General features: G+C 36.8%; 1 long non-coding RNA gene across 1 annotated transcript; it reads right to left on the reverse strand.

Annotated features, from left to right (window-relative positions):
* Positions 1-288: 288 nt before the first annotated feature.
* On the reverse strand, positions 289-9,347 carry LOC142182637 (uncharacterized). Its single transcript, XR_012711478.1, has 3 exons — positions 8,756-9,347; positions 3,189-3,231; positions 289-531 (listed from the first exon to the last, which is right to left on the reverse strand). It is a non-coding gene; the product is annotated as an uncharacterized LOC142182637 (long non-coding RNA).
* Positions 9,348-9,751: the final 404 nt, after the last annotated feature.

Consider the following 9,751-nt stretch of genomic DNA (forward strand, 5'->3'; position numbering starts at 1 on the left):
TCAAGAACGCACGATAAGAATTCAAGAATGTGAAGTTTTCCTAAAGGTTCTGCAGCCTCTCGAGGATAAATACAGACGTCTCCGTACCGATCCGCGAGACTCTACTAAACCGACTCATGACTCGCGAGACCAATTAACCTAGGCTTTGATACCAACTTGTCACGACCCAAAATCCCAACCCGGTCGTGATGGCGCCTATCGTGAGGACAAGGCCAGCCAATCAACAAAACAGTACATCTCTTTATAATTACTTAGCAGGAATAAGTCTAAATCATGGGCAATATAATCTTAAATGCGAAATAAACGTGATAGAACAAGGAAAACCCTCCCAACTCAGCCCGAAATCGGGGTGTCACAAGTCATGAGCTACTACAGAGTTTACTAATATTTTACAAAGTCTGAAATTATCATAAATAATAAAGATAAGGGAGAAAACGGGGCTGCAGACGTCAACAGCTACCTCGTTACTCCTAGTCACCGCCTGGTCTGGAAAGAATCAGCACTCAGGAGCGAACTCAGCTCTGCCTGTATCTGCACACATGGTGCAGGGGGTAATGTGAGTACTCCGACCTAGTGAGTAATAAAAATAAATAACGACTGAAAACATGAAATCTCATAACGGCACAATATAGCGATATCCCAAGCAGTAAAATCAGTTATACAGTAAAAATAGTGAGTATCAGATAATTCTTCTTTTAAAACCGTAAAGACAAATAATTTCCACAGTAAGGATAAATCAAAAGCATGCCCCTCGAGCTCAATATGTAAATCTCAGTATAGTATCAGCCCCTCGGGCTCACTCCCAACTCACCAGCACACAACATCAGCCCCTCGAGCTCACTTCCAACTCACCACACACAAGCAACGGCCTCTCGGGCCCACTCCCAACTCACCTGGGTACCCTGCGCTCACTGGGGGTGTGTACAGACTCCGGAGGGGCTCCTACAACCCAAGCGCAATATCAATAGGCCTGAAAGCCTTCACACATCACACACGAGGCCTCAAAGCCTCCTCGTATAACACTCGAGGCCTGAAAGCCTTCTCACATCACTCAACATATCCTCACGTATGGCCCTCGGCCTCAATCAATCCAGAAAAATAATCATAAGCCTCTTGCAGTATTTTGGAGAGCGCGAAGCGCAAAAAAGCGACAAGGGCTCGCTTCGCTTCAAAAGCGAAGCGCAAAGCGAAGCGCACGCTTTATTAAAGTGAAACGCAATTCTTAAAAAAACATAATGTAAAATTATAAATAATCAAAACTTCAATTTAAATACTTAAAAGTAGGTACTAGGTACCACCAGTGTTTGGAAAAGCGCACGCTTCATCGCTTAAAGCGCGAAGCGACGCGAAGCGACAGAGTATCGCTTTTCTGTGCCTAAGGCGACGCGAACAGCTGAAGCGCACGCTTTAGAGGAAAAATCGACGAGGCGACGAGGCGAGAGAAGCGACGAATCGATCGCTTTTGTTCAAAAATCGCATCTGGGCCTATTTTTTTTAAAAAAAAGATTGGGTCTGTTTTTAATTTTATACGAAACAAACCCCTAATTGCTGCGCGACATAACAGAACACAATTGCTGCGATTTTCTCTCTTCTTCATTGAAAATTAGGGTTTTGGGACAGAAAGTTTCTGCTTTCTTTTCTCTTTTTCATCACAGCAGACCAGCACCAGTCCACAGCTCCAGTCGACCAGTATAGGTAAATTTTCTTCTCCTTTCTTCTTCTCATTTTTTTCTTCTTTCTTTCTTTCTTCTTCTCATTTTTTTCGTCACTGACTCGCTGGGCTGGAGTTTTGTCTTCTTTCTTCCTTCTTCTTTCTTCTTCTGAGTTTTGTCTTCTCTTTTTTACTTCTTTCATTATTTATAATTTATATATTTTATATTTTTCAGTTTATTTGATTTTTTAGTGTATATTTCAGTAATTAAAATTAATTATTATATATGTTATATTTTCAGTTTATGTGATTTTTTAAATGTATATTTCAGTTTATATAATTAATTATTATATATATTATATGTATTTTCAGTTTATTGATTATGTTGATTCTAGTAATTTAGTAGCTTTGATTTTGCTTGTCCTATGGTTTGTGGATGATTTGGTGGTACCTAGTACCTACTTTTAAGTATTTAAATTGAAGTTTTTGATTATTTATAATTTTACATTATGTTTTTTTAAGAATTGCGTTTCACTTTAATAAAGCGTGCGCTAAAGCGAAGCGAGCCCTTGTCGCTTTTTTGCGCTTCGCGCTCTCCAAAACACTGGGTACCACCAAATCATCCACAAACCATAGGACAAGCAAAATCAAAGCTACTAAATTACTAGAATCAACATAATCAATAAACTGAAAATACATATAATATATATAATAATTAATTATATAAACTGAAATATACATTTAAAAAATCACATAAACTGAAAATATAACATATATAATAATTAATTTTAATTACTGAAATATACACTAAAAAATCAAATAAACTGAAAAATATAAAATATATAAATTATAAATAATGAAAGAAAGAAGTAAAAAAGAGAAGACAAAACTCAGAAGAAGAAAGAAGAAGGAAGAAAGAAGACAAAACTCCAGCCCAGCGAGTCAGTGACGAAAAAAATGAGAAGAAGAAAGAAAGAAAGAAGAAAAAAATGAGAAGAAGAAAGGAGAAGACAATTTACCTATACTGGTCGACTGGAGCTGTGGACTGGTGCTGGTCTGCTGCGATGAAAAAAAGAAAAGAAAGCAGAAACTTTCTGTCCCAAAACCCTAATTTTCAATGAAGAAGAGAGAAAATCGCAGCAATTGTGTTCTGTTATGTCGCGCAGCAATTAGGGGTTTGTTTCGTATAAAATTAAAAACAGACCCAATCTTTTTTTAAAAAAAAATAGGCCCAGATGCGATTTTTGAACAAAAGCGATCGATTCGTCGCTTCTCTCGCCTCGTCGATTTTTCCTCTAAAGCGTGCGCTTCAGCTGTTCGCGTCGCCTTAGGCACAGAAAAGCGATACTCTGTCGCTTCGCGCTTTAAGCGATGAAGCGTGCGCTTTTCCAAACACTGCTTGAGAGCAGCGAAGTTAAAAGAGAATTATCCCTAAATGCATGAAATTGATTAGGAACAGAAATGAAACTAAGCAATAACTAGAAAAACAGAGAAAACAAGAACAGTATTAATACAAAGAAAACAAGACAAAATTTACCTGTCTAGTAGAACTCAGAAAAGGAAGATCTTTAGGTGAGTCACTACACAGTAGAGAGAGAGAAATCAACTGCAAATTAGAAGTGAAGCAGATACAAATGAATTGCAAAGTTATCTAAAGTGCATAATCTTGTATTGACCATGAAACATTCCAAAAGAACTCAGAAGCATGAAGGTGAATTACCACTTAGGAATTACAACTAGACTACAACAACAATAACTAGACTACGCTTAAACAAATTTCCTGAATGAAAGAGAAAAATAGCAACAGATCTGATTTCCTCTTGTTTTGACCAGAACTAAGAGTTGGCTAAATTATCCAAATAACATTTTGAGTAAGAAGTGGTTCACCCAAGAACTTGACTCAACCAAATCTCCTTCTCTAATCAACTGAAAAAACATTTTCGAGGATTTCTTCAACAAGTACTAAAATCTTAGGAAAGTTAAAAAAGGACGATGAAATTCATATAGCTGAGTCCAACTTATTGCTTAAGATTGAGATTGAAACGCAGTAATTATCTGCAAAAAAATAAAAAAGATTTGGGATTTGAACATACCTGAAAAATGAGATTCACACTTTGATTTGAGGGATTTTGACAAATGAGATTCACATTTTGGTCAAACCAACTGAAACAAACAAAGCCATATATAGCAGTTCTCAAAAAGCATAGAGCCAGATATTTAAGAGAAAAAGGAAAAAGAAATCGAAGGAAAAGGTTAGAAGAGTGAAATTTTGAAGGAAGCGTACTCAGAAATCTCTGATTCCAGCGGATTCTTAGAAGCGTGTGATACTTAGAAGCGGGATTCAGATTCCATCTCTGAGGGCCGATTCGCTAGGCAGTGAAATTTTCGCTGAGGGTCCGATTCTCTGAGAATTTTGTTTGGTGAAAGCTAGGGTTATGTTTGAAGAATTTGGCTAAGAGGTGAATGTTTCGTTCATACCAAAGAGCGACCCACCAGTACAGCTGAAATGTTTTAATTAATTAGAATAGGTATTTGCCTTTTACAAATTATTTTAAAAGTAAAAATATGTGGTATTTGAGCGACCTAGTCGCTGCAACATAGATTTAGCAGCGACTGTCCAAAAGTCGTCACAAAAAATATGGAGCCAAAATTTATTTTTAGCGGAACTGAAAATTCCAGCCACATCAGTGGGGACAGAAAAATAGTCGCTGCTAAACATTAACCATTTGTAGCGACATCTAAAAGTCGCTGCTAATAACATAGCTGTTGTAGCAACCTATAGAGTCGCTGCTATATATTGCCACTAATAATCCAATTTCTTGTAGTACTATTTCATGTATTTTGTTATTTCCGCACTTTTCAGTAAATTCAGACTCCTATTATATTGTGTTAGTGCTTCTGAAATCTATCTAAGTTTGTGGGAATTGTGGTAATAAGGTCGGGCTTGCCTAGTAGTGTGCTGGGCGCCATCACGGCCGGGTTGGGGTCGTGACAGAAAGCAGTTGTTGTGGATTGATTTGGTCATGAAAGTTTGAGGTAAGTGTTCGGTCTAACCTTAGCTTGAGGGATTAAGAGTCGAGTCATATTTTCTACTTGTTTTGTGTTATGTACGACCTATAGGCATGGTGACGGGTATCTATACGTTGGTGTCGAGCATGACCGTGAGTCCTAAATTGCTAAATTGTTGTATTCTTACTTGATCCTATGAGAACTTTGATAGATGATCTTTGATACTGAGCAAGTATTTAGTTATTTCCATGGACTTTGGTTATGATTGAGTATTGGTGTTAATTGTGTTAATTAGAAATTGAATAGGATTGGTTATAGCTGAATCTCCCTTGCCGGGATAGTTGATTTGATATTTTTGTTCCCTTGCTAGGAAATCATTATGTTATCTTGTTCCCTTGCCGGGAAATCATTATATTATCTTGTTCCCTTGTCGGAATTCTCTTTGTAATAATGTGTTGGATTGAAATGGGAGCGGGTGGTACGCCTACCACAAGATTTATGAAATGGGAGCGGGTGGTACGCCTACCACATGATTTATGAAATGGGAGCGAGTGGTATGCCTACCACAAGGTTTATGAAATGGAAGCGGGTGGTACGCCTACCACAAGATTGATGAAATGGGAGCGGGTGGTACGCCTACCATATGACATTATGAAATGGGAGCGGGTGGTACGCCTACCATGAGATATGAGAAATGGGGTCGGGTTGCACGCCTGCAACAAGATGAAACTTAAAATGAAAGTTGTCTTTATGTCTTTATTCCGTGTTAGAAGTTAAATTTTAGTATTTTCCATATTATTCCTGAGATTCTGCTTTCATCTGCTACCCCCGAAGCATGTTTTCCCCTCCCAGCTTTAATTGTTATATATATATATATATATATATATATATATATATATATATATACACACACACACACACACACACACACACAAATACAAGGGAGAAACAACAGAAATAAACAATTAAAGCTGGGAGGGGAAAACATGCTTCGGGGGTAGCAGATGAAAGCAGAATCTCAGGAATAATATGGAAAATACTACAATTTAACTTCTAACACGGAATAAAGACATAAAGGCAACTTTCATTTTAAGTTTCATCTTGTTGCAGGCGTGCAACCCGACCCCATTTCTCATATCTCATGGTAGGCGTACCACCCGCTCCCATTTCATAATGTCATGTGGTAGGCGTACCACCCGCTCCCATTTCATCAATCTTGTGGTAGGCGTACCACCCGCTTCCATTTCTTAAACCTTGTGGTAGGCATACCACTCGCTCCCATTTCATAAATCATGTGGTAGGCGTACCACCCGCTCCCATTTCACAAATCTTGTGGTAGGCGTACCACCCGCTCCCATTTCAATCCAACACATTATTACAAAGAGAATTCCGACAAGGGAACAAGATAATATAATGATTTCCCGGCAAGGGAACAAGATAACATAATGATTTCCTAGCAAGGGAACAAAAATATCAAATCAACTATCCCGGCAAGGGAGATTCAGCTATAACCAATCCTATTCAATTTCTAATTAACACAATTAACACCAATACTCAATCATAACCAAAGTCCATGGAAATAACTAAATACTTGCTCAGTATCAAAGATCATCTATCAAAGTTCTCATAGGATCAAGTAAGAATACAACAATTTAGCAATTTAGGACTCACGGTCATGCTCGACACCAACGTATAGATACCCGTCATCATGCTTATAGGTCGTACACAACACAAAACAAGTAGAAAATATAACTCGACTCTTAATCCCTCAAGCTAAGGTTAGACCGAACACTTACCTCAAACTTTCATGACCAAATCAATCCACAACAACCGCTTTCTGTCACGACCCCAACCCGGTCGTGATGGCGCCCAGCACACTACTAGGCAAGCCCGACCTTATTACCACAATTCCCACAAACTTAGATAGATTTCAGAAGCACTAACACAATATAATAGGAGTCTGAATTTACTGAAAAGTGCGGAAATAACAAAATACATGAAATAGTACTACAAGAAATTGGATTATTAGTGGCAATATATAGCAGCGACTCTATAGGTTGCTACAACAGCTATGTTATTAGCAGCGACTTTTAGATGTCGCTACAAATGGTTAATGTTTAGCAGCGACTATTTTTCTGTCCCCACTGATGTGGCTGGAATTTTCAGTTCCGCTAAAAATAAATTTTGGCTCCATATTTTTTGTGACGACTATTGGACAGTCGCTGCTAAATCTATGTTGCAGCGACTAGGTCGCTCAAATACCACATATTTTTACTTTTAAAATAATTTGTAAAAGGCAAATACCTATTCTAATTAATTAAAACATTTCAGCTGTACTGGTGGGTCGCTCTTTGGTATGAACGAAACATTCACCTCTCAGCCAAATTCTTCAAACACAACCCTAGCTTTCACCAAACAAAATTCTCAGAGAATCGGACCCTCAGCGAAAATTTCACTGCCTAGCGAATCGGCCCTCAGAGATGGAATCTGAATCCCGCTTCTAAGTATCACACGCTTCTAAGAATCCGCTGGAATCAGAGATTTCTGAGTACGCTTCCTTCAAAATTTCACTCTTCTAACCTTTTCCTTCGATTTCTTTTTCCTTTTTCTCTTAAATATCTGGCTCTATGCTTTTTGAGAACTGCTGTATATGGCTTTGTTTGTTTCAGTTGGTTTGACCAAAATGTGAATCTCATTTGTCAAAATCCCTCAAATCAAAGTGTGAATCTCATTTTTTAGGTATGTTCAAATCCCAAATCTTTTTTATTTTTTTTGCGGATAATTACTGCGTTTCAATCTCAATCTCAAGCAATAAGTTGGACTCAGCTATATGAATTTCATCGTCCTTTTTTAACTTTCCTAAGATTTTAGTACTTGTTGAAGAAATCCTCGAAAATGTTTTTGCAGTTGATTAGAGAAGGAGATTTGGTTGAGTCAAGTTCTTGGGTGAACCACTTCTTACTCAAAATGTTATTTGGATAATTTAGCCAACTCTTAGTTCTGGTCAAAACAAGAGGAAATCAGATTTGTTGCTATTTTTCTCTTTCATTCAGGAAATTTGTTTAAGCGCAGTCTAGTTATTGTTGTTGTAGTCTAGTTGTAATTCCTAAGTGGTAATTCACCTTCATGCTTCTGAGTTCTTTTGGAATGTTTCATGGTCAATACAAGATTATGCACTTTAGATAATAGAACTGTGTTATGCGTACGTATACTCTTTTCTTTTGGCGCATCAAAAATCATGTCACGCGAACGTATCCACAATTAATAACGCTTTGTTTATTTTGTTTAAGAAAAGTTTGGTTGAAGTTGCGCAAACGCATCCCTCGATTTTTTTTTAAAACGAGATTCGTAATTGTGTTACGCGAACGTATACACGGTCACAGTGGTTTGATTTATTAGGAGCGTGCTTAAAACATTTTCTACGAGTGCTTCAAGAGTTGATTGTTTCATATGCGTTTGAATCTGTTTGTGGAAATCTAAAATTTAGGAAATTTTTGCGGAAGGAAAGAGGTGGATTGATTATGGTAAGAGGAGCTAGTTTATGAATTGTCATAAAAATGGGCTAACTCTAAAATGGATCAACAATGTTATTATAGAAATGGGCCTCGCATATTTTCTGTTTCTAGGCCCAAAATTCTTTTACTTCAAAATTAAATCCATAACCAATGTAAAAGCCCAACCTTTCACCTACTCCTAGCAACTTCCCCCCAGATATTTACATTAGATTAAAATATTCTTGCAAAGAAAAAAAACTAATAATCTAATCAACGTTCAAACAAAGAAAAATCAAAGGAAACATTGGCATGATTTCATGTAATTATCAAATAAGACATAATAGCAGTAAAAGAATGAAGCAACAGTAGGAATTGGACTGAGCACCAATTCAAACAATAACAGGCTTTCTTAAACGCATAAAGCTCTATTTTTAACTTTAAACAAATTCTTGAAGATTCAGTATAAAAATGATACAAAATTAAGCAACAGAATACCATTTAATCTCATTCAACTGCTAAACAGATTCAACAAAGAAATTAAAGAAAAAGCGATATATAGAGTGATATGAATCAAACGGGGAATAGATAAACAGAAGTGAACCTGAATCGACTTGCGAGAAAAAGAAAAGAAAACAACTGCCGGAATCCGACAATCCACAGGAACGGAGACCTCCAAACGGACCTCAAATCTACTGGGTTTGGGTGGTGCTTTCAAGCTGCTTTTCGGGATGGTTTGGGAGTTGATTCGGGTCTGTTTTTAAGCTAGTTTCAAGCTGAAATTTGTGGAGAATTTTACTGGTTTTTCAGCGAAGAAGCAGTTGAATTTTCTGTTGTTGTTTGAAGCTTTAGGGACTGGTTTTCATGGTGGAATCAGCTAGTTTTTGAGGTATTTTCAGGTTGTCTTAATGGCTGAAAAGGTGTGCTTCATGGCTGCTTAGGAGCGAAGAAGATGAAGCTCAAAGGGAACAGCTCTGTTGAAGAAGCAGCAACGGCTGGAGATTATCGCCTAAAGAGCTTAGGATGTTCTCTAGCTTTTGGAGAAGATGAAGCACTGGGTGTTTTTCGATGGCTGGAGATGATGACTGCCGTTTTTTGTGTAGTCAAGGTCTACGACCTTTTTCATTTTAGAAGTTATGTGTTATTTTATAGGGGGTAAGATTAGTTTAGGTCAAATATAAATGGGTATGGGCTCAATGTTTTGGGTTTGAAAGAATTTTGGTCATGAATTTGGGCTAATTAACTTTGGATAGGAAGACTAAATAAAAATCTTTTTTTTTTCATTTTTTCTTTTTCTTTGGTTTTAAAATCTAATAAAATCCTAAATTAATCATAAATCAATCTAATTTGTAAAAATTAAAATTGTTTATCTATTAAAATAACTAGTTAACTTAAAACTAAATGAAAACACTACTTTCTAAAGACTAAAAGCTAAATATGTAAAAATAATATTTTTTTGTGATTTCTTAATAAAATTAATTCCTATGTGCAAATTGGACCTAAGATGACATGAAATTAAAACGTGACATTTTTCTATGATTTTAAAATATTAAAAATGCATAAAATGCAACTAAATAAAGAAAAACTTCTAAAATCTATT

The sequence above is a fragment of the Nicotiana tabacum genome, chromosome 7 (assembly GCF_000715075.1).
Source record: "Nicotiana tabacum cultivar K326 chromosome 7, ASM71507v2, whole genome shotgun sequence".
Lineage (NCBI taxonomy): Eukaryota > Viridiplantae > Streptophyta > Magnoliopsida > Solanales > Solanaceae > Nicotiana > Nicotiana tabacum.